The sequence below is a fragment of the Uloborus diversus genome, chromosome 2, assembly GCF_026930045.1.
Source record: "Uloborus diversus isolate 005 chromosome 2, Udiv.v.3.1, whole genome shotgun sequence".
NCBI lineage: Eukaryota > Metazoa > Arthropoda > Arachnida > Araneae > Uloboridae > Uloborus > Uloborus diversus.
The window spans coordinates 140,077,510-140,103,935 of NC_072732.1; the positions used below are offsets into that span (position 1 = coordinate 140,077,510).

The 26,426-nt window shown below is 33.0% G+C and overlaps 1 protein-coding gene and 1 long non-coding RNA gene across 2 annotated transcripts in view; one reads left to right on the forward strand and one right to left on the reverse strand.

Moving 5' to 3' along the window:
• LOC129216571 (protein retinal degeneration B-like) overlaps positions 1–26,426 on the forward strand; it is a 138,946-nt gene that overhangs the window by 84,103 nt on the left and 28,417 nt on the right.
• LOC129216052 (uncharacterized) lies at positions 621–14,042 on the reverse strand. Its single transcript, XR_008580161.1, has 5 exons — positions 13,950–14,042; positions 11,972–12,032; positions 1,688–1,837; positions 1,546–1,606; positions 621–687 (listed from the first exon to the last, which is right to left on the reverse strand). It is a non-coding gene; the product is annotated as an uncharacterized LOC129216052 (long non-coding RNA).

Consider the following 26,426-nt stretch of genomic DNA (forward strand, 5'->3'; position numbering starts at 1 on the left):
AAAAATGCAAAAACACTTCAAGAATACAATAACAGCAAAAATGAGCCCCCAAAACACAATAAAACTAAATTACATGATAAAGTGAAGAAAAAAAACCTAAAACTAGACAGTAATAGTGAAAAATTATAGTAAGAAAACACTTATCAAATTAGCAGCAATAACACTCCCTGCATCACAGGCGCACTCTAGTGGCCAAAAAAGATAATATTCCAGAGATAAAGGGGGAAGTTTCAAATAAGGAGCCAGACTGGGAAACTAAGGGTGTAATTTTGGGGGACTCGATGGTAAGGGAGATGGGTAATACAGTTGAGAGAGTTAAGCATAAGGTGGCTAAGTGTTGTTTACCAGGGCTCGGGTGAAAGACGTTATTAAGATTGTAGAAAAGGGGGTATTAAATAAGGAGGATATGGTTACTTTGTGGGTGGGAACAAATGATGAAGGCCACAGTAAAAATGAGGAGTTTTCAAAGGAATGGGAGTCCCTGTTGACCAAAGCAAATTTGTTGACCAAACCAGTTTATAACAATTTTCGTGAAAATTTGAGATAGTGAGGCATCAATTTTGTGTTGAGTTTATGCGGAATGACCCAATATAGTAAAATGCAGTTTAGATACCTGCCTCTAGTACCATCAGGAAAGACTACAGTTATTAAATCAATAACACCCATCAAAACTCTAGTGTAAGTTTCCTGCAAAAAACTTTAAATTAAAAAATTTGTTTCAAATTCGGAAGCAGTGAAAAATAGTAAATAGAAGAATCTGAAGTTAGAAAGATTTCGCAAGACTTAACAAATATATGAAGTGTGCATATCTGCACATTATAACCACATTTACAAAGCATTTCTGTACTGTAACATAGCAAGTGGCACACACAAGGGGAGGGTCCATGGGGGTACAGACCTCTCCCACTGCACTTGAGTTTTTTTGATTGACCGTTATTCTATGTATTAATACCTACAGTAATTCCAAGCAAAGGTAACAATAATTTCAGATTTAATGTATGAAAAAATACAATTTATTTCCTTTCTTCCTCTGCAAAATTTAACTGAATATGAACATAAATTGTTCTATAATGATGATTTTGCTTTGCTGTTTTTGTTTAAATTATGAGAAAAGTAAATACATTCATTTTTGTGCTTTCTGATATTTTAATTAAGTATTTGTTATTACTAATGCTGAATAATTATTCAATAATTTTAATGTTTTCTGTTCGATAAAATCAAAAGAATATGTTTGGATGTGTGTTGGAGTATGATATGAAAATAGTGGACCTTGGATCCTTCCCCTCCTTCCCCCTTACTGTGTGTGCCACTGAACATAGCATAATTCAGTCGAATCCTATTTTGGTGAAAACAGTTACAGCGAAAATTATTATAACAAAGATTCTTCAGATCACCATCTAATATTAACATAGGGCCATATGAATTTTAGTATAATGAAATTTCGCTGCAATAAAATGGTTTCTTTGGTTGCTCCAATTTCGTCAAAATGGGATTCCACTGGAACCCACTTCTAAGTTTTGCATTCAGCTGTTAGGAAATATGTACCATTTCAAAATCAGATGGTTCTCCAAAATGTAAAGTTCTAGTTATATCCGTAGTGCCATCTCTGCAAGACAAAAAAACATATGACACATTTAAATTCAAAGATTGTACTAAAAACTTGTACTTAAAAGTAATTTTTGCTTACAAGTATTGGCCTCCAGAATCTAAAAGGTACAATGAATTCTTATTAATATCTCGATTCGTAAAAGTCTCAGGAGAATAATGTATTACAGCTGCATTAGGTCCGAAGGCAGAAATAGTTTCAAAGCTTTCACCTTGATTCAGTTGTTGTTCTCTGTAAAAGATAAATAGATAAATAAAATGATACATTAAGCACTGTTCAAATAATAAAAGACAATTACAAAACTTTCTAACAACTAAACTGAGTTCTATCTCTTTATAGATCCTGTACTAAACTATCTCTGTGTATATATGCATTTATATACAGTGTAGACCCTCATTTACACATGGGTAATATTCCACTAAATGCCGCATAAATCAAAATCGGATAAATCAAGACCTAATATTAGTATTAAAATAAAGGTTAAGTTTCTAGGATGAAAAAAAAAAAACTGTTATTCTACTGATAGATAAATATGCAATAAGTTGGATAGATAATTATTTCTAAACATATTTATGCATGGATCCAGAGAGGGGTGAAAACTCCCTTTAAGGAAACAAAGATAGCCTAAAACTGCCTTTTGGGGTCTTACTTCAAAAATCTAGACCTGGACCCCTTCACATTTAGTCAAAAAATGACTTACAACCTCCCCCCTTTTTGGAAGTAACCCCCCTCCAAAACCAGAAGTTGGATCTGCCCTTGCAGGCATGTGCATAAAGAAAAAATGAATACATATTAACCAATGATTTTAATACACATGAACAGTATAAATTTGATTTAACGATTTCTTCAACTTAATGATACATTTCACTGGTCTAGATTTAACTGCATTGAATGTATATGCTCCTCAACTTAACGATATCCTTGATTTAACAATATTTCCAGTCCCTTGACAATTGTTAAATCGAGGTTACCATATATACTCACGTATTAGTTGATCTTAGGTATAAGTCAACCTCCCTACTTTTAGCAGGAAAATCAGGAAAAATATCGAAAACCTGCGTATAAGTCAAGCCCCTACTTTCAGAAAAAAATTGGGAATGTTTTACCGCTAATTTTGAATATAAATGCTGTAAAAAGGAGGAAAACGAAATGCAATGAACATTTTTATGTTAAAAAACCTCAAATTATTATTCTTTTGCACAAAAAGGGTTCACTTCTGCGATCGCAATTTTCGTTAAGGGTTCGATTTTGCTGTTACGATTTGTGACTTATTGCTTTTATTTTGAATAAATATCAATAAAATTGTGATTTCCGCACTTTTCGCATAGTCGGCCATTTACTGTAATTATTTAGTCTTTATTTCACAATCAGACCATGTAAAATTATAGCAGAATGTGTAAGTATTAATTTTTTAAGGTGTTTTTTTCCACAAATTGTGTGGGAAAATTTTTCAGAAGTTCTGCCCCGCGTATGAGTCAATCCCCCCTAACTTTTAACCCCATTATTTGTATTAAATTTCTCGACATATACGCGAGTACATAGGATATACTGTATTTCATTTAATGGAAAGTTCCTGTTTAAAAAGATTTCTGGTTGTGATAGTCACTGACAGAAATTATTTTTGGTTGCAGTTCTTTGCAAGGCATTAGTGTATTTACAATTTATCTTTTAGCTTGCAGATATTTGAATGAAAGATGTAAATGGGTAAAATTTTTGCGTATAAAGCAGGACAAGGGGTCATTGTTTTAAGTCATTCAAATCTCAGACTAACCTGGAAAAATTACTTTAGTAGGGTAGTGAACCTTTGGTACAGTTTACCAGAAAAGGCTGTAATGAGCAACGGGGTGGACACAGTAGTGTACATAGACTTCTGTGTGTCCCCGTAAGATATAAAATTGCGCCCCACCCATAAGAAGCATTCTAAAAAATTTCTGCATAATCTTATTTTTTTCAGAGCGTGCACCCTCCCCCATAAGAATGGTTAATTGCAGATTGGGAAAGATTTTGTTAAAAAAATCGAAAAAGTTGCATTTGAATCAAATATACGGAGGTGCAAAACTTTAAAAGGCAATTTCTCACTTTGAACTCAACTGCAGATAAGACTTTTCCATTTATCACGGCAGAATACCTCTCAAAGTTTTGGTGAGTAACTTACATCTCTTGACCTCATAAAGGAAAGGGTTGTAGTATAGTAGGATGCAAATTTGTAATGAAACTCACATGCAGATGTTCAGAGATACAAAAGAATCTTTCATTGAATGCTGTGTTGTGTCAAAAAAATAGTAAAATCGCATTTTACTTCTTAGAAATGTTTCCTTGTACTACAACTGATTGTAAAATAAGATGAGTAAAATTAAATGCCAGCAAAAAATTTCAAAAGTTTAAATTGAAAGGGAATAAAACAACAAAACATTCTAAATAAAAAAAAAAAAAACCCTTTCTTAATCATTAAGGTCCCCAAGGAGAACTTGGTTTTTATCTTAATTTTAAGGTCTAAAAAAAAACCTGTGTGAGAAAATGATTCTATGATGTACAAACTGCAAGAAATATACTGTCCTGGAATTTCATTTAAATCTGTTGGAGCAAGTTCAATGATTGGCGCCATTTAAGAAAATCACGATAGTTGTCATTTGAATTTTTGAGCTTATGTTCATTTTATAATGAAAATGCACCCGTAAATATTGGGTTGGAGCAGGGACGGACTGGCCAGGTCGGCTAGTCGGGGATCCCTGAATGGGTCAACTGCTTAGGGAGGCCAACTTAAATAGTTGACCCTTTTTTATTAAACAAATTTTTCTAAGAAAAATTACTTAAGTTCTTGCATTTCAAATTGAAGTCGATATTGTGCATAAAATAGAACGGAACAAGTTCTATAGAACTGAGATTGATGATATACATCAGTGGTGCCTAACCTTTTTTAGTTTTACCTTGGGCCACACCTCATATTGAGAGGGAGATCGTGGGCCCGAACAAATATAAAATTATTTTTCTAAATACGTAGAATGGGAAAACAAGGAAAATTAAAGATAATTATAAACCAAAATTTGCTTCCAGTAATTACTTCATGCATATTTTATTGGCACGAACTTTGGATCGGTTTTTTAGAGACCAATATACAAATACAAATACAAAAGTGTAGACCAGCAACAGGCTCTGGGCCCAGCTAGACTGGTCCTAGTCAATTTACAATCCCCAGTGAAGATCAATGGCCCTCTTAAAACTGTCTACTCCCTTGCTCATTACCACCTTTTCCGGTAAGCTGTTCCAAGGTTCCACTACCCTGCTAAAATAATAATTTTTCCTAATATCAATGTTAGCCTGAGATTTAAATAGCTTAAAACAATGACCCCTTGTCCTGTTTGTAGTGCTAAACTTCAGCCCCGTAATATCTTTCGTTTTAATAAATTTAAACAGCTGAATCATGTCCCCTCGGTCTCTTCTTTGCTCAAGACTGTACATTTTTAGCCTTCTAAGCCTGGAATCATAATCTAAGTGGGAAAGTCCACTTTTTAGCCTTGTAGCCCACCTTTGAACCCTTTCCAATACATTAATGTCTTTTTTAAGATAAGGAGACCAAAACTGAACAGCATACTCCAAATGGGGTCTTACCAAACTTCTATATAAGGGAAGAAGAACTTCTTTAGATTTATTTGAAATAGATCTATTGATAAACCCAAGCATCTTATTATGACTACTTGGCTCCTAATTTTGCAACTATCATTCATGTAACCCAATGAAGATGATCAGTAGGTTTGAAATGTTTCAGAATATATTTTGCGTTTCATAACATTGAACCCAACAGCGGGCCACATAGATCAGCTTCACAGGCCTCATGTAGGCCGCAGGCCGTAGGACTACCATTACTATACATGATATTTCAGTCGTAGACCAGCTATCTTTATGCATCCATTCCGTGGTGAAATAAATTTAAAGCTATTAAAAATGCTAATAGCCAAGAAGACAACAATATAAGCACTTGGGATAAGGGGAAAAACATTTGAGAGGAATCGAAACTTTCGGGCACCACTGCGGTACATGATATTTCAGTCGTAGACCAGCTATCTTTATGCATCCATTTCATGGTGAAATGAATTTAGGGCTAGAATAACTTTTGAGAGAAATCAATAACTTGCTCTCTGCAGCCTCGAAAATTGTTGACTGCCCATTTAGGATTGGGGCAACAAATATGAGAGGACAATATCCTGGTTTGCTGGTCCAGTTGGAAAAAGACATCGGTAACATTCACTATGTTCTCAGCTGGTTGTGACAGATTCAACTAAATACTGTAAGTTGGCAAGAGATTTCATTGGTCTATTGTAAATTACGACTACAAATACTTTCATCTCAGAATAGCATACAGGAACGCAAGTTTGGATTACGATAAACTGAATCTGAAACACGACACAAATTTAGCAAATTTGGCTCAGAAGGGAAAGCTCCTGAATCTCTCATCACTTCCCCTATACTTTTTTGCAGCCTCGATGTCGGAAAATTTCCTAGGAAAGCCCCAGAACCCTTCCCCCTTACGTCACCAAACATAGCGTAGAAGTGCATTTTTTGGCCTTCAATTTCGAAGAATTTCCTAGGGAGAGTACACATATTTAACTTAAGACTGTGAGTACTTCAACATACACACACTCGTAACGTTTCACTGCATTTTTAAATCTTCAATAACAAAAAAGCTCTAAGGAAATCCTGACACTCCTATACGTCTTCAAAGATAGCCTAAATAAGGTTTTAAATCGTAAAAAAGCACCCTGAACCCTTTAATAAGCTAAAAGATTTGAAACTGACTGAAATTTGAGAGACATTTATAATTAAAGTTTTAAGAAGCTCGAACCTCGCACCCCTTATGTCTCCTATTGTTTCCAAACGAAGCCTTAAGTCGCGTTTTTAGAACTTTAAATTCGAAAGTGTCTCATGGCTCGACTTTTGGTAATATCAAGGCTTTTTCCTAAAGTCACCAGCAATAGCCTACAAATAAGGGCCTTGAGGCAAGAGCCAGGTAAGTCTAAATTTTTCATTTATTATTATTTTTTAAAATTAATTTTTGCGTGTGGACATTATAGATGTTCCGATTGATGCAGCAACGGGATAGAAATTTAAGATGAAACCCCTGCTTTGTATTAAATAGTGTGGGAAAGATAATAAAGTTTCTATTCTACAATTGTTGTTATTTGTTGGTCATACCAAAAATGAATGAGTCTGAACTTACCTGGTTCTTGCATCAAGGCCCTCAATTGTGTTTTTCCGATTTAAATGTTCTTCAGACTTAAATATCGAAAAATTTCCAGACAAAATCGTCGAACCTTCACCATTCCATTAAAGTCACTTAATATAGCTTTGAATTATACTCAATAGAAATTTCCTTGAGAGAGCTCCGTAACCCTTTTATCTATAGCCTAAAATTCATTTCAGTTTCAGAAAAAAATGCCGAGATGGTTTCCCCAAATCAAAAAAGGAGCAGTTCGCTTTCAGATAAAAGGGCACTTTTTGATAGAAGTTTTGTCATACAAAAAAGGTGCTTTGTTTAAAACTTTTGGTATATTAGGTGCAGACAAAGTCCAAGTGTTTTCGATGGCATTTAGTTTTAAAATCCTAAGAAGCTTTTTTGATGTTTAATTTTTAAAAAAATACTAAAAACATCCAGTTATATATTCTGATCAGATGCTTGAGGATAAGTGATTGAAATGAGGGATTGACGTTTCATTGACAGGCTTGTGTGAATCTTAACTAGTGTTCACTCTAGGAAAAAAAAGGGCAGGGTGCTGGCCTTTGAAAGGGGCACTTTTTTAAAAAAGGGCACTATTTCAACGCGGGGTCCCCCCCATCCAAGACCAATGATGCACCACTCAAAATGTACTGAGCGCCCCCTCCCCCCCCCAAAAAAAAAAAAAATTAAGAGGAGAAATAACACTTAAAACACCTTGCAAAAATTCAAACAGTCTAGTCTGCACCATGACCTCCCCCTCCCCTCCTTGATCGCCGTCACCAATGACTTTAGTATTAAATATGATTTCATCATGAAAACACACTTGTGTTCAGAATAGGGTTAGCTCACCCCCCCCCCCCCCCACACACACAAATGCCAATTAAGCTAAGCACATTTTCCACACTCCATAGAAACATTTAGCTAATGCTAAAACTTGGCTTTGGGTGTTTTTCAACATTTTTCAGGCCTAAAAAAAAATTCTACGCATTTCAAAACCCTTTGAATTTCAATTTAAGAAGAACAGTATTTAATTACTGATCCCCCCTTCCTACCAAAGAAATTGCCTAGTAATGTGCATTGTGCCATTAAGTATTTTAGTAGACATCAAAATTGTAATGAGTGTAAATTCTCCTTTTTTAAATATATTACACTTTAAATAGAATAATTAACTTAAAATACTGTGTGCAGTGCTTCAAAAATGCAGTGGTAGCAAGTTGCAAAACTAAAAAGATTTTGTTTGAGCTCTATTTCCTAGTCTTGGAGTTGTTCAAATTCATAACACAAATGTGTTGGTATGCGCTCCTAAATGCAATGCATAAGCAGCTTGGGCCAAGCTAAGATTTTTATCTCAGACAATTTTTGAAAATTTAATATTTCCGCATTTTAATTTTGTGATTTTTTTAAAAAATCAATTGTATAATATTTATGAATGAAAAATAAACAATGCAAGATTATTTCAGTTAGAAAAAAGCACAAGTAAGTCAAAAGTATGCTTTTTATTATGTCAATAAGTGCTTTAAATAATCTGTTATATGAATCATATACAAAGATAATAAAAATACTTAGCAAAAAGGAAAGAATTGAATTAACATCTTGTCAATGCGATGTTTCCATTTCAAACGTTTTTTTTTTTTTTTTGGGGGGGGGGGGCTGGGGATGGGGTTAAAAATCCAAGAATACAATTGCATTTTAGCCCAGTAAGCTTTGTACTATGTTCTTCTTAGTTAACTTTCCAGAAACAGATGTGAAAAGATTGCTACACAATCACTAGCAATGCGCTAAAATTAGCTAAGCAGCGGTAGAAGTGATCGACTTGCCACATATAGGACATTTTCCACAAAAAATATAGGACAAATATAGGACACATTATATGAATAGTTTCGCTATGAAAAAAGAAATAATACATACATATTATTTATTTAATCTTATCAATGATTTTGTTTAAAAAAACCCCTCAAACAAAATTATAACTTACACCTGAAATGACTTTCCTTATTGAAAGAATTTCTGAAAAAAGTGTACTTTGTAGACAAAAAAAAAAAAAAAAAAAGAACAAAGTGAAATTTATTGATAATTAACACAGCAACTCACAATTTTTGCAGGGATAGATAGTGTCACAAACATAGCTTATATAAATAAATAAAAACCGTCTTTGTGTTGAGAACTACCAGGAAATAACCAATGCTTCGTAGCACAAATATACAGACATTTTGTTCTATAAAATTCCACAAAAAGAAAAGATTGCAAAAGACTACTAGAACATTCCGATCAGAAAATGCACTGAACACAAAAATATACCGGCGAAAACAAAAACCGAAAAAAAAACCACGCTGGAAAACAAAACAAACTGCTGTTGCCAAACGCAAAATTCTAAAACCAACTTCAGAATTCGTTCTCGAAACTCCACCCACAACAGTGACGTCATATTGCTGTAGCCAATGAGAGAAGATGCCTGTTGCAGGATTTAATGAGTTGCGTTTCTTAATTTGAAATTCGTTTGCACACGTACTTTTGACGAAAAATCCGAAGTCAGATAGTTTATTTACTGTTGTTTTAAAGAAATAAATTGGATAAAAAAGCAGGAATATAGGAAATATAGGACATTTTCCAAAAATATAGGAAATATAGGACGATTTTCATACTTTTTTTGAAAATATAGAAAATATAGGATATATAGGACCACTTCGACCCCTGGCTAAGCCTAATTCCCACGTGCAGACGAAAAACGGACACAAAGGGCTGAAATGTTAGGAAATTGTCCTATTCCCTCTTTTATTGTTGATTCTCAGAAAATCAAGGATGGGAAGGAATGAAACAAAGATCTCTCCCTTCCCAGAAGGCCCCACTCCTTCCCACAACCTTTCAAAAACCAACCCTCAGTAGAAGGGAAGAACATGCCTTTGTTTCCTACTGATAAGCCTCTTTGAATTCTGGAAATCTCATCCCTTCTTCCCCTAGGTATTTGCTTTCCCTTTTGTTTATGGGGCCGTTTTCAAGGTGAAATTCTGGGAACAAGGATAAGACATGGGCGTTTTTGCAGAGGATTGCTGGACAAATAATATTGCCCGGATATCGCGGCAGGTCGAAACGATGGTTGAGGCATCTTTTTAAAAACAAAAGGTGCAATTTCTTATTTTTGAAAAGGGCAGGGCGCATTTCGCGATCTAAAAGAAGGGCAGGGCGCATTCTGCTGATATGGAAAAGGGCAGGGCGCTGCGCCCTTCAAAAACGGCCTAGCGGGAACACTAATCTTAACCTTTCGAAAATTTTTTTGATTTTGTGAAGTTTTGATCAAATTTTTAAGGCGAAAATGCACGGTACCCTCCTAAAAAATCTAGGAGCAAACGCTAGGAAAACCTGTCCCCTTTTCTTTTAAAGTTTCCCAACATACTATAATATTACATTTTTAAAATTTCAATGTCGAAAAATTGCGAAAGAGAGTCGCCGGATTCCTTATTGTACCTAAATGTAGTTCAAAATTGGGTCGAGTAGACTTCAGCTTTGAAATGCTTCCAAATGAGATCACTGAACTGGTCTCTAACGTGAACAAAGATAGTTTTGTGTTTTCTAATAGTTCAACGTCGAAACATTTTCGTTGAGAGCCCTGATGCTTCCCTGTTCCATTAAATTTACAAAGGGTAGCCTAAAATTGTATTTTTAAAACTTCATATTTCGGAGAATTTTTGGGAAGAGGAGACTTCAATTTTGAAAAAAAAAAAAAAAAACGTGGGGGAACCTCTTTCGTTAACGCTCCTCTAAAGTTACCAAAATTTGTAAAATTGCAGTTTTTGACATCTATTTTGCAAATGTCGCTTGAAAGGGTACTAGAACCCCTTCTTTCGATTCTTTTCTCCTTGAGCCTATATAGATCAACCAATTTTGAAACATTTCCGGGGGAATTTACCTGATTCCTCCTTTTTCCTTCCTATGTTGTCAGTATAGAAGCCTAAAGATGTCTTTAACACTTGTAACCATTAGTATCCTTCTTTCAAGGCACATAAAAAATGTGCCAAATTTAGCTTCATTTCACATTTCACAATTTTCTTTTCTTAAAAATTAAAAACTAGATTTAAAAACTTAAAAGAAAGTAGGAACTAGCGACTAGCGGTAGTTTAATGTCTTTGCTCGACCTTGGAAGAATGAGATCCGGCACAGTTTAATTTAACTTTTTTTTCATTTACAGAGGTGGGCCAAAATATTCTTTTGCCGACTGGGCCAAACTCAGCCAGTCTGCCCCTGGGTTGGAGGGAAAGTTCTGTTGTATTTCAAAGAAACTATTTGAATTCATTAATAAAAATATATGTTTAATATTAATCACAATTATATATGCTCCGTTATTTGTTACAACTTGTTGCCTTCTTTCAGGTAACCTGTGAATTCCTGTTTTGTAGAAGTTCTTGTCCTTGGAGTTAGAATAGTCAGCAACTGCCTTAGAAACACTTTCAAAAGACTCAAATTTTTTTCCCGTAGAAAATTTTGCAGAGATCTGAACAGGTAGTAATCAGATGGTGCAATGACAAGTTAATAGGGTGGGTGACTAAGAACTTCCCATCTTAACGCATTCAGTTTTTGTTGTGTCATCATTGCAATAAGCAGTCGAGCATTACCATGGTGGAACACTAGTCGTTTTCTGGATGCTATTGCTGGTCTTTTTTCTTTGATAGCTGCCTGCAATTTATCCAGCTGATCGCAGTACAGATCCGCATTGATGGTTTTTTTCTGTTTCAGCAACTCGTAGAACACTGGACTTTTCCTCTCCCACCACAAACAAAGCAGTACTTTTTGTTGATGGATACTTAGTTTTGGAACTGTTGCTGAATTCAAATATTGTCTTTAAAATACGACAGAACTTTCCATCTAACCTAATACTTTATAAATGAATTTTACAGAACAATTCATTCTAAATTGTTTTACATATTTCACACACAGGTCTTTAGGTAGTATTTAAAAAACGTTTTTTATTTTTTTTTAAAACTTTGCAACTCTATTGTACAAACTATTACTGTGGTATAATTCATTGCCAAAAAGCTTAAAGGAGTAAGTTCGTAAGAAAACCAAAAAATATTAATATTTCAAATTCAAAAATGAGTATTTTATTTACTTTCTATATTTTGAGAGAGTCTTTGACGCTTTAATCTCATCCCAATGTTTACCTTTTGTGACTTCACTTTCCAGCATAGCAAGAAAACCAATAATTGCAACTGAATCTTTGATCTGGAAAAGTAATGAAGATTGAACGCAAAGCATGTAAGTGAATAAAATACAAACAGTTTCAAATGCAACCTCACGTAAAAAGCATAGGCGATTTAGAACTGAGTTCCTGGGGGGCAGGATTTTTTTTTATTTTTTTGGAGCAACATTTTTAATTGCCCTCCCCCTCCCATGTTTTTGTCTGTTTTCTGTGATGCGTAAGGCCATTCTTTACTTTTTTATGTGTCGTTTTCATTACTGTGTGTAATCATGCTGTCCTTTTTAAATTGACCTTAAAAGAGAGGGGGCTGGTATTAAGAGAGTGACGCAGTGCTCCCTTTTAAGTGAGATATAGAATATCTCCAGTTTTAGGGGGGGGGGGGCGGGGGTTACTCCCCCGGAGGAAATTATCTAAAATGGATATAAAATTCTGCATTTTGAAGTTTTATAAGGGTTAATTGGAAATAATAGGCAAATAATTTTTTTTTAAGTTTTACGCTTTAAAAGTGCTTTGTGATGCAAGTTAATACTTTAAAAGAAATGGTGCACAGCTTTAGAGAATAGGTATCAAGAGAGTAACATACTACCCATTTGAACAATTCTTAATTATACACTTGATAAGAGAAAAAAAGGAAGCACACTTTGCCTAGGAGTTTCAAAGACTTGTCTACTTTCAAGGTTTGGTTGGTTAGATTAGGTTTTTGGCTCAAAAGCCCTTGTAGGCTATAGTGTGCCAATTCTTTTCAGGGATTTTAGAACCTATCAATAATTTGCACTTTCCAGTCTCTGAAATTGAGTAGTAGATTAGTAGATTATACAGTTGTACAGTATTGTTCAAACTTTGTAAGAAACGGTTATTTTAAGTTCAAAAGAAAAAATAAACTTTAATTTCCTATTCAAAAAAGGAAAAATCATGATTTTTTTTGTTATAAGATTTTGGAAGATAATTTGTTACTATATAAACTCCTCCCAAAACTGGGGGCATTGTCCCCTTTGCCTCCCCCCCCCCATAAATCCACCCATGCTCTTCTAAACTATTCAAAAACGAAAAAATATTGATTTTTTTTTTAAATTTTTGGAAGATGTGTTATTACTACACAAAGTCCTCCCAAAACTGGGGGGGCATTGCTCCCCTCTGACCCCCCATAAATCCGCCCATGGTAAAAAGTGAGTCAGTGAAATTGCAAGTATTATTGAATTAAATTAAGAAACTATATAATTATTTCAGATATAAACACAGCAAAAGCAATATTTTAACGTTTTGGGAAAAAAACAAAAAAAAAAACAGAAAATTGCCAAAAGCTCTACGCATTTGTTACAAAGGAAAGAATGACACAACTCACCTCAAAATTTTTATATAAATTTAGTGCCACCAATAGCCCTTTCTCTGCGCTACCCATTAGCAAAAATAGAAAAATACTTTTTTAAAGCTTATTTTACAAAAAAAAAACAACAAAAAAAGAAAAAAAAAAAAAACAGTATTAAACTTTGACTCAATTGCAGCAAATCAAGAAATAGTCGAAAAAAAAAAAAAAAAAACTGTTATATGTACTTTGCTCTATCAATGGCATCTTTTCTACAATACACATCATCAAAATTAAAGAAAAAAAGGTTTTTTTGGCCTGCCTTACTGCACAATGCATATACACACAAAGTTGAAACATGATTTGTATTTCTGTACCTCAGATCCAGACTAACGTAAGTCACATAATTGCTACTTTACAGGAGAGAGGGAAAACGTTTGTCTGGTGCATACAAAGGAAGGGAAGCTTGCACTTTTAACACTGGTCAATGTTCACATTTTTTTTTAGAATTACGTTTACATGGTTATATGCATAATAGGATTCTAAATATAATGAACTAATACATCTATTGTATAAGTCTGATATAATCTTGACTTTGCCTTTTCAAGTCATCTTTGTAAAGTGATGCAATACTCACTGCAGCATTTTTCATTCCAGTTATTTCCACGGGATTTTTAATTACTTTCAAACTTGATATAAGAGATGCTTCTAGATCTATTATCTGTTTTTCCTTAAAAAAGAAACAAATAAGAAAATGTATTAGTCATTTTTAAAATAGATTTAGGAGAACTTTAAAAGAAACACAAAAGTTTATAAAACAGATTGCAGTTTATTTGTGATTTTTTATATGCCAAGTTCATATATATATATATATATATATATATATATATATATATATATATATATATATATATATATAAAATAAAAAAAAAGCATATGGGTATACCAATAAGTCAAGCCTAAAACATGTTTAACAGTTTAACAATAATAATAAAATTAAATAATCATAACAAAATTTAAATTTAATATAAATAACATTCACAGATAACGATAAAAGCGCGTTCCGATAAAAGTTTTGAAAAGAGTCCTGTTTTAACTAACTGGTTATTAAATGTTGAAATTTTTTTCTCAAAAATGCTCAACAAAATTCACTTAAAAAATTACCAAATTAAGCTATACCATTAAATACAACTTATTTTTTATCATCTATTCACTGCTTTGTATAACAACAGTTCTTCAAGTTAAAGACCAATTATAAACCAGTTTCTTTAAAGCCTCTGGACTTTCTCTTGATTCAGTCAACAAATGCAATTTATCTGAAGATCATACTAGAATTCCATTTTCCAATCAAACTTGATCATAGGCTTCAGTCAGCATTGATTTTTCAAGGTTCAAGATAAAGTATCTTCCACTTTCTTGGTCTTCTAAAACTTTGAATAATTAGTAGTACAGCATGTTCAATCCGAAATCTTTTAACAATTAGTTGTAAAAGTGCAGTGCTTCATGGAACCAATAAACTGCCAACACCATAGCATTCATAATTGTGAAAAGGAAGTAAAAGAAAGAATTGATTGTCTTAGCAACATTTAAAACCAGTGTTACATTGCATGTAAATTTTGTTGAAGTAGTTTTACTTAATATTCGGGATTTAAGTTTCAACTTAATCTTTTCATGTATCAATTTGTGTTTAAAAGTGTTACAATAAACTTTAGGATTCAAAAACAAGTTATAAAGAGCAGAGCTTATTTGCATAGCAGCTCAATAGATTTCAGCACCCATGTTACTTATCTTTTTCAGTGAATTTTAGATTAACTACTATTTATGTTGAGTAAAAGTTATGAAGAACTTGTGCATTCTTTTTTTTTTGGTGTTAGAAATGAATATCTAATTTTGAGAATGGGGGGGGGGGAGCTGTTTTTTAGTTACCAATGAAAAATAATTCTCATTCATAGTCATTTGAACTGCTCTATTCTGAAGAACAATAAGTGATTAATATTATAAACAATGTCTGGTGCACAGTAATACATTGTTCATGATACATAAGCTGATGAACACAATTTTTAATAACTTGTCAGAACTAGACTAATTATAATAACAGCATAAAAAGGAAATAGTTAATAACTGTCTGATTGTTCTGACTGACAGCAGAAGAAGATATTGTTAAACAATGTCAAACTGCAAAACAATCACATAAATATCTACAACATACAAATAGAGTTCTAGTTAAAAGTTATTAATAGTACTGAAAATTAGTCAAACATATGAGGTGAAGTAAAGTGTATTTCAAGGGTGGGAGGGGACTCTACAGATGTTTCTTTTTTTTTAAGTTAGTTTTTTTTTCTTTATATAACAGGAAAATTTTCGAGAATTGAAGATATAACAATTAAATCAATTGACGTTCAAAATATCAAGTTAGAATATACAAGCAATCACCACAACTACCTACCATTTCTAAAGGAAAATAGCTTTCACAGGATGCAATGTAATGAGCAATCAGTCTTTATGTAATTAAAAACCAAATGAATGTCCATGCATAAATACTAGAGATGTGTCATTCATGAACGATCAGTCAAAAAGAACAAATCCTTAAAATGAAGGGAGCTGTTCGTTCACTTAAGAAATGAACCATCGTTCTTTTGAACGGTGAGCAGTTTGTAACATTGTATTGATACACTTGTGATAAAATCACATTAAAAAAATACATTCATCTTAAAATTTTTAACTCTTTTTTTAATCTCCAAGCTTTCTTTTTCTTAGTGCAGTACAATATATTCATTTCAAACCTTTTTACTTACCGCATTTTATTTATCATTTTTCTTTAACTGTTGCAGTTATTTTGCAATTTTCCAATGTATCCTTTAGTAAAGTTTTGTGTAACTTTTTTGGGTCACTAACAAAATGTCCACTTTCTGTCCCATGCAACTGTTAAAATCCTTCAAAAAATATCCTTTATCCCTTTTCTGGCCCATTCTTATGTTTTCTATAACATCCTTATCAACTACCATCTACATTGATTCGGCTTTATTTTTAATTTACTTGACGACTTCCAAGTCGCTTATTTTACATTAAATATCCCGAGATTAAAATCTCAGGATATTTCGGATTATTGTTGTCTATTTTTTCCCCCATTAAAAAAAGTGTTGCTTTTTCCTTCTGTTATCTTCAGTACTGTGAAATAATTTTGAACCTCCCTAATATTTAGGTGAGAGGTCATTCCATACAAAATGAGAAAAATTCACAAAAAAGTGGTGGCTTCATGGTAACAGATTTTTGTGAAAAATGGTATACAGGTTCCTTTTATGCCTATATAAAAATATTTAAAATATTTTTTATTTTAATAGTTACATGTGGTTGAAAATTGGTCAAATTGAATAGCATTCTCATAAATGCTAAGTACTGCATTTTTGAAGACTTGTATTTTATTAACGAAACTTAATGAAAACATAAAAGTTATATGTTGATGCAATCTATGGAGTAAGGTAATTAATTCCTCTGATATCAGTAAAATTTTCAAAGTTGTTATAGTTAACTTTTAACAGAGTTTCAAAAACTGAAAACATTTCAGTTTTCTCAAAAGCAAGCATTTTATTTTTTAATCTCAATCTTCAAGGAATGTATTAGCTTTAGTGATGTAAAATACCCAGGTATTTATTTTTAGGGGTAAATATCCAGGGTATATACCTGGGTAAATACCCATTTTGGGTATTTACCTGGGTATTTATTTCAAAAATTTATATTCAACTAAAATACTTTTCTGTATGTATTCCAACAGGGTCTATTCCAAAAGTTATGCAAGTTTTTTTTAAAGTAATTTATTGAACAGATTTGCACAAACATCTAAAATTCTTCAATGTAAGGTCCTTGGGCTTCTGCACATTTCTTACATTGTCTCTGCCATTACTGATACGTGCCCTGAAAGGCATTTTTGGGGACCTCCCCTGAGGTCTTTGTCACGGCTGATTGGATCTCTTGAGGGGATGAAAAATGTGACAATCCCCGTAAATCTCACAAAGCATTTTGTTAGTCTCCTCAAGAGATTTTGTTGGTTACGCAACAAAACTTAATCACGTGCCATTTTTCCCGTGTCACGGTCGATGCGCAGAGGTTAACTTACGTCCGGCCACTTCCACAGCTCGGAGAACCCCGAGACTGGTTTTCCGGAGAACCTTACGGTCCCCCTCACCTAAACCAAGTAGTTTCATTATACTCCGACCAATAAAAGCGGCCTGGAAAAAATCATTGCATTACTTTCAGAATACACCTTGTATAACCAACCATATACAAAACAATAAATTTTTGCCCAAAAATTGTATTTTGATCACATATTTAAAGAATTATTGTGTGAAATCTAAACAATCTAATATGATATTCACATAAAATGTGTTGGATACGCTTAATCAATGTTGATAGCCAAATTTCAGATAGAATTCTACAAAAAGTAAAAAGCTTAACTGATTACAAAAAAAGCAAACATCTTCTCCAATTATGACATTGAAAAGAAAGATTCTTTGGTTCACGATATGTTTCTTTCATAATCTCATCAAGTCTTTCAATAAAAAATATTATAAACTGTGTAAAACATATTTATCCATCAGTTTTACTAATTATTTCATATTTAGATTTAAAAAAAAATTCTCATTCATTTTTGGCATTTTTTGTAAAATACCCAGTTTTTGGGTATTTACCCAGGCCTTGGGTAAATACCCGGGTAAATACCCAAAAAATATTTACCTACCCGCTGGGTATTTACCCGATCCACATCACTAATTAGCTTTGCTGAAATTAATACCAAATAATGTGTTAAGTATCATAAAAGAAATAACCTTACTTTTGAAGTTGTATTTTAACTCCTTTGTCTTCAAAAACATTTAAACTTGGTGACAGTTTGTAAAATGATGATTTTCCCCTTCACAGAGACACAAAAATTCAGACAATTTTAAAATTTTTAAAAAAAGCATTTTTTTTGTGTTTTATTTGAAATTAACAAAGAACTAGATAAACAACTAAATGATGCAAAAGCAAGTACATCAAGCATTTATTTCAATTTTTAAAAAATGTACCGGTATAATGTGAATTTTATGAAAAAAAATTGCGGATAAAAATTATATATCAAGTAATAATAATAATAATAATAATAACTTCAACATAACTTCAGCATAAAAAGAAATGTTTTTTTTTCCTTTCTTTTTTTGCTCTCCACAAAAATCTTTCAATCTGGCTAAAACTTTGTGGCTCATTTTTTGAAGAACCATCCAGTTGAAGACATTAATAGTACTTTCATTAATATATTTCTAGTAGTTTCAGACAAATATCTTTACTTGGTCATGTGTACTATGATGACGGTCCATGTGGATTCAGTAACTTAAGAAAATCCCTTATCTAAAAAAATATCGATGCATTCAATCAATGTGTAGAAAAACATTACCTAATCACAAATATAGTTAACATACATATATAACAAACAGATGAATGAAATTATTGATGTCGGATTTTGGCCTGATCTCTAAGCTATTTCTCTTCAAACATATGCTCATTTCACTGATGACTGAAATTAATATGAGACAAGGAGCTTAAGTGTTCAATTGTTAATTGAGATGAAACAATGATAATTTCATATCTCCAAGACAGCTATGGGTACTTCAATAAATTGTTATTGAACCTAACTTTCAAGATTGATAAGTTTTACTGATGAGACAAAAAAAAATTCTATATTAGCAGGCAGAAGAAAATATCCAGCAGTTATAAGTTGATTATCGTATGTCGTATGCATACTTGCAATGACGGATAATAGTTTGATAGTTTTATCAATACCATAATAAGCACTTTTGCCATTGATAGCAGAAAAAAAGCCAGCTGCTTTTCATTGAAAATTAGATTCATTGTGGCAAATGTTGTTTAACTGACAATTTTTATTCCGGAAGGAAAAGCTATAACTAAAATAGATGAGTTTCGCTACCAAAAGAATTTTTTTGATTCAAAGAACGTCGCTGCAGGGCGGTTGAAATAATTGTGTGTATTTAGTCAAATATACTTATTCATGGATAAAACAAATTTCCTCAAACTCATCGCTCAATCTCAAATGCTATTGAGAATTAGACGAGGTGGTCTTCTGCTCATATCTTTAAACTCAGTATGTTCTTTAAGTCATGCTGACATGATAGGTTTTCTAGAAACTTTAGAGCTATTTTTTTCTACATCACGTATGGAGAGGAAAACTCAACACAATAATTAAGGAAACGTTTCATATTTTTTAAGGCAAGTACTTCAAAAACATGCTTTTGAGAAAATGAAACATGAAAGAATGGTCTTGCTAAACTTACAATAAAAAGCCATAACTAACGAGATTTTACCTTAGTTCAAGTTACTCGAGTAACAAAAATAAGCTGATTCCAATGATTAAAATTTAGTATCATCTAAAAGACATTTCAATATGTTACATAAAAAAAATTGGGCAAATTTAGAGCATTCCCTCATGTTCAAAAACATCTAAAATAGAGGAAAAAATGAAATTTTCGGAAATTTCTGATTTTTTAAAGTATGATTTCGTTATCAAGAAATTCATAAACAATTACTAAATTAAAGCAGATAGTTAGTTATAAATAGTTTTTCAATCTGAATCATTTTTACTGTTACTTTCCCATTAAAAGAGCTAGAAGAGTGATTTGAAATTTGAAGTAAATTGGCAAAATTTCAATCTTTGTTAATATCTCAGATTCAAAAAAAGATCCAAATAAATTTTACTTTGCTCTTTACCAATTGAGATTTGTTTACATAATGTGGAAAGATTTATTTTTTAAGTGTACGGTTATAACTTACGGAGTTATTGAGACACAAACTGGCTGCAATGAACTCTGAAAATTTAGGCTTAGCGTAAGCATCAACTTCTAATTTCAATAACATAGTAACAAACAGTTTTTAAACTTCTATACTTTGCATTCCCTCATAGATATGCATGGTTTACCTAAATAAAATTTTTCATTGAAATCTGACATGTCAGCCACAGCTGATTTGCTCATTTTGCATGGAATGACCCTGAGACTTTTTTTAAATTAAGTTATCCGATGTTCCGGCTGAGCTATCAATGTATTTGTTATTATTTTTTTTGTAATGCATGGTCTATTGATAACATCATATGTATACATTAGGATGGGCCGAAAAAAAATCGAAATTCTGCAAAGCACTTAGCTTTAATGCGGAAAATTTGTGACTCTAATTACTGTGCGAAATTTCGTGACTCCGAATCAATGTCTTCTGCTCTGGCAAGAGATTTGAGTTTTTGAGATTTTTAGAAAAACATCAAATAAAGAGAAAATTTACAAAATATTTTTAATTCCGCTGAACTTTAAGCCTTAGTGCCGTAATTTTTTAACTTCCTAACACAAACTACTGCGTAACATTTCAAGACTGTGACTTATTTTTTTGCGCTCTAACAAGAGGCATGAATTGAGAATTTTACATAAAATTCCTTAAATACGAGTGATACATTACAAAGTACCTATATACCTAATACGCTGTAATAATTTGAATTTTTAATCACATCAATGGCATAAGAACACCCCTTGAACCAGGTGTTTCCTTTCAGGGTTTGGGTAAAGGGGGTCAATGGCTCCCCTCACTTTAAAAATACTAACATTTTTACATATAAATGGGGATGATTTTGTGATAAAATTTCATTGAGTTCAGACCCTTTGCCCGCCCCCCCCCCTCCTCGGAAAAATTTGAAATAAAGGCCCTGTCTTTAATTTTGTAGACTCTTACACAAATTATTACTTCCTATCTTTGGATTTTATTTCTCTAGCTTTGGGTTTATTTCCTCTGCTCTGGCAAGAGGTCTAAATTTCAGTGGAAAAAAGCATTTTTTAAATCGTGTGGCTGTTGAGGTGGGTCGAGATTAAAAATTTACAAGGTCTTTTATGATAATCTAATAGCATGTAAGAACAAGTTGGATTAAAAATCAATGTTTTTATACGGTTACAAAAACTCTGGGAATCATGCAAAAAATTAGAACTGCATTTAGGATATAGAGTTCTATTCATTGAAGAAAAATTATAAAATTACTTATAAAACTTCTCAACTATGCGTTATTAAAACTACAAAATGTACTTTTTCGAGCAATTGACGGAATCAATTACATTGATACCTTTTTGGCAAGTACATTGATGCATGAAGGAATTAGCTGTTTTTAGACAGAGATACACATTTAGCGCACCCACATCGCGGTTAAGAAGATAAGAAGAGCAATAACGCTTTCCTTCATGGCATGATAGGAGACTTTTCTCTTGCGCACTGACCATATTGTGAGACGTGATACGGAACACATAGATGCAGAACTAACTCAAAATGTCAAGAGACAAACTTTATTTGTGCCCACCATCTACACACTTGGCGCAGAGTTGCGCTTCCACAAATACAAAAAAAAAAAAAAAAAAAAAAAACAGCCGACCACCTGTCAACATTGTAGAGATTCACGCAGTGGAAAAATGAAACAGGGCAGAAATTTAAAAGCATTTAGTTTGATTTGTAAATTCAAATGTTAAAATCATGTTCAATATGAACTTCATGCACAAACATGTTACTTAAAATGGTCAACTCGCCATTATAACTAAAGACACAAGCTTTTATAAGAAAAGAAAATGATAGCGCTGCAGCAAAACGTGTGTGACGTCACACTGACAAATCGGCAAGAAAACGTCATTGCCGATTGGTCCCCTGCATTTGCATGAGAAAACATCGTAAACAGATTAAAATCTCAACAAGGTATTATATTATCTAGCGCCACCTGCCTGCCAAATTAACTTACAACAAAATTTGCATAAATCACAAAAAATAAAGAATTGAGTAATTAAAAATAGAAAACAGTTCCAAGCTTTTTTCTGATCCGTTTCACATGTGATATTAATAATAAATATTGTTGGTCTTTACTCAATATCCTCCGGTCAACTTGCATTCTAATGGCTTAAAACAACTATGGGATACTTTTCAGATTCGTGCAGCCTTTTTCTAATTTAACTGGAAAAAGATTTGGAGCCCCCCCCCCCCCCCTATGACGTTGAACCATCAACAAACTGGAAGAGATGCCGCAGTGAGAGTTCATTAAGATGTAAAAGGAAAACAGCAAGCTTTTGCTCCAATTGGCGAATGATCCCAGCTTTTAATCTAGTGAATTGAAAATATTTTGAAATATGCATCAGATACAACAGACAACTTTTAACAAATATTTAAACCACGTGACTTCCTTATCATTTTCCCCGTATAAGCAAGGAAATAGAGCCTACTTCAGTTCAAAACAGGCCCGTTACTTTGATATTTGGGGGGGGGGGGGGGATAAAGGGCGTGAACTGAATGAAATTTCATTAAAAACTACAAATCCACGCTCGCTTATATGTAAAAACCTTGGGTTTTTTTAAGTAAGGGGGGCCATTGACCCCCTTCATAATGACCCTGAAAGGGTACACCTGGTTCAAGAGGTGGTCTTATGCTGTTGATGTGACTAAAAACTCGAAGTATTGCAGCGTATTAGGTATATAGCTACTTTGTAATGTGTCACTTGTATTAAAGGAATTTTATATAAAACTCTCAAAATTCAGACTTCTTGAGCAGAAAAAGTTAACTCACAAGCTTGAAATTTTACACAATAGTTTATGTTAGGATGTTAAAAAATTACCGCACTAAGGCTTAAAATTCAGTGGAATTTAAAATACTTTGTAAATTTTCTCTTTATTTGATGTTTTTCTAAAAATTTCAAAAATTCAAGCCTCTTGCCAGAGCAAAAGACATTTAGTCCAGTCATATTTTACAAAAAAGGGGCAAAAATCGCAAAGCACAATGCAGCTCCTATTTTTTAATATGTTGTTTGGGTCAGTTGCGTAGTGTAAATCTAAGTTTGCAGTTTTTTAAAACCTGTGCTCGCTGCGTAATTCGCAAAAAACTGAGAAATTTTCGGATTTATTTTAGTTTTTCCTTTATAACTCCTAAGCTATCCAACTTTTGATTTTAAATGTGGATACACATTTTAAAGCACATTAAATTTTAAACAATTTAAACTCAAGTGGGGTTTTATACGACCAATAGTTTAGGAGATATAGTACTTCAAAAATTGGCCATTTTTGACGAAAAAAAAGAAAATTATGCTTCAATCACATTCTATGACAAATATGGACATGAGAATTCTTACTCTAATTCAAAAAAAAAAACTGGGCATACTGTTACAGTACATTTAATCGGCTCTCTTTTAAGTTAAAAACGAAGTCTGTAGATTCAGTAGTTCTTTAACAATATCAAAACAGACAAAAACTCGGAAAATTCGATTTTTGATGAAATGAGACAAAACACTTTTCAAGACAATATGGACGATCCTATACTACAAAAAAAGGGGAAAAGAATGATATAATAAGACTCTAATGTGTTTTTATATAAGTTATGTGTGCTGGCAAAACAGAGTGCTTATAAAAAAAATAAGTAGGACAATAGTTGACAGCCCTATGCAAGTGACGCAAACATTCCTTCCTCTACGTATCTATCCCTTTAACATTGATGCATTTTCGGCCATATTTCATTTTTCGACTGGAAAGTTACCTACCGAGTTTTACTTTGAATAGAGACTAATTTTGGTATCAGACAAATTTGTAATAAGATTCAATCATCCAAAGACGGACGAGGAGAAAAACAAAGAATAAATGAAAATGAAAGTTCACTCATTCTTTTTGTAAAAGCAAATGAAACTGTCCATGTTCATCACATCAAATGTAAAGCTTCAGTTGGAAACCCAGAGCGAAAAATGTACCCCCTGTACACTTTAAGTGCAATATTATCGAATGTGTACACTTTTTAAAAAATCATTCAAGCAGAAAGTATGGAAAATAGGGATGCACCTAAAAACATTAACCAAAATGCTTACATTTTTTCACTTAGCAAGTCTCGATTTCTACGCAAAAATGCTCGCCTTTATTTACATGAGATGTGAAAAACGGAATGAAGTCAAAGGATTTCTAAGTACACTGAAAGAAACTTCATGGTTTTACGAATCAATAAATTTTTGCTCAATTTTGATCAAGTTTGTGAGCATATTTGTGGGATGAACAGGTTCTAATGCAGTGGCGCCGACTCCATGGGGCCTGAGGGGGCCCGAGTCCCCTCAAAAAAAATTTTGAGGGGGCAGAGCCCCCCCAATAATTTAAGAAAATTATTAGTTATTTAATGCTTTCTAAACTCACAAATTTGTCTCAGTATTTTTTATTTTCCTTGTTTGAAGATAGTAATCTTTCCTTGTTTGAAGTACCTTGTAAAATACATTCAGCAATAAGTTACAACAAATAATTTTTATGGTTAAAAGCAGGTTAACTGAAAACGAGTGGTGTGAATAATGATAGTGTTACGGTGCTGCGAGCGCTTAAATTTGTCCCAGTGTGCGAACCTGCGGATAGTCTGTCCGATCAACAATGGGATGCGATTGAACAACTTTCATAACCACCGAGATATTTTTGATGAATTGGATATTCGACCAGACGTCAACGACTTCAAATTCAGTAATCTAGTCAGGCGGTCGACATTCGCACCTTTCTAAAGACAGCCCTAATATTGGTATTTAAAGCAAGTTTAAAAATTTCTGTAATAGAGCATTAACTACATACAGAATGTTAGATTCAAAATTTCGAAATATTAGTATTATTTTATTACCGTATTACTATAGTACTGCATTAGTTATTTTCAAATACTTAAATATTTTTAGGGTATAAGCCTCTATAAAAACCCGCTATTTACATACTATGTTAACTTTATTAAACAAATTAACTGTGGGATATTATTTTTATTTAATGAACTCTGAGCCTTATTCAAAGCTATTTCACTTATTAATCAAAGTGCGACAGCAATATCTTATGCTTTATTTTTTTTAATGATAGTTTATTTAAATATAATTTCAACCTTTTCATATATATATAAATTCACTATTCTGTAATAGTCTAAAAACAAAATTATTATACTATAAATTAAACTATTTTTTTACGAAAACACCGTACATGTGAGGTTTTCTTTTTCCCTTTTTTTTTTTTTTTTGTTTTGTTTTTTTTTTTTTGTTTTTCGTTTTTCAAAGCCAAAACATGTGTCGAGTTAGCGAGAGTAGAGTTTTCGGGGTTCTAATGTTGATAATATATTACTCTAAAATGCTTAAAAAACTGTAAAACTTACTTTCTCCATCTCCAATTTAGAAAATTTCCCGGGGTTAAACCCGCGGCATGCACCACACCCTCCCAATATTTTTTTGTATTTAGGCGCACTGGGTATTTAGGTGCTGGGTATTTAGGCTGTATTTAGGCGCCCTTCCATGCAAGTCAAGTGCCCTACACCTTATAGCAATGCCTAGCCACGGAACTGCACGACTTCCCCCAAAATAGAACTGCAAAAATGTCCCACACTGAAGATAAGTGACATGATCTAATTGAACCAGAAAATTTGTATACAAATTCGTAGATTGACTTTGAAAACGACATGCCACATATTGTTTGTTAGTATAAATCACATACACCGGAAAATATATAAATTGGCATTTTCAAGGTTCAAAATATCTGAACTTTTTTTTTTGGGAAAAGTTGGGGGGGGGGGGGGGGAGCGCCGTGGGAGTTCATAACCCCAGGACCACCGGTGACGTCTAGCCCCCTCAATAATTTTTGCAAGTCGGCGCCCCTGTTCTAATGAAACTAAAGGAGAGCTTAAAAGAACTAACCCATAGCTGTAACATATTAAACAATTCAGCTGTGTGCTTTTTCGATGAGTTTAGTGAATTATGTTCATGTTAAACTTTATTAGAGAACTGGAATGACTCTGGGACGTTTTTACCGTCTTCGGATACATCAGAACGACTGCTCACTAGCGCAATATGATTTATTTGACTCCTCAACATAAGAGTGCTCCTTAAGAAATGCTTTTCCAGATCATGTAACAAAGGACACTTCAATGACGAATTGCTCTTTAGGTTGGGACTTGAGGACATTGAAGAAAAAAACTGATTGAAAAATTATCCAAATCGCCATCAGAAAAGTACATCTCAACAGATTGTGATGAATGATGAAGAGGATGTGGATCTACTTTTTTTTTGCTGTTTTTGTCTTAAATATTC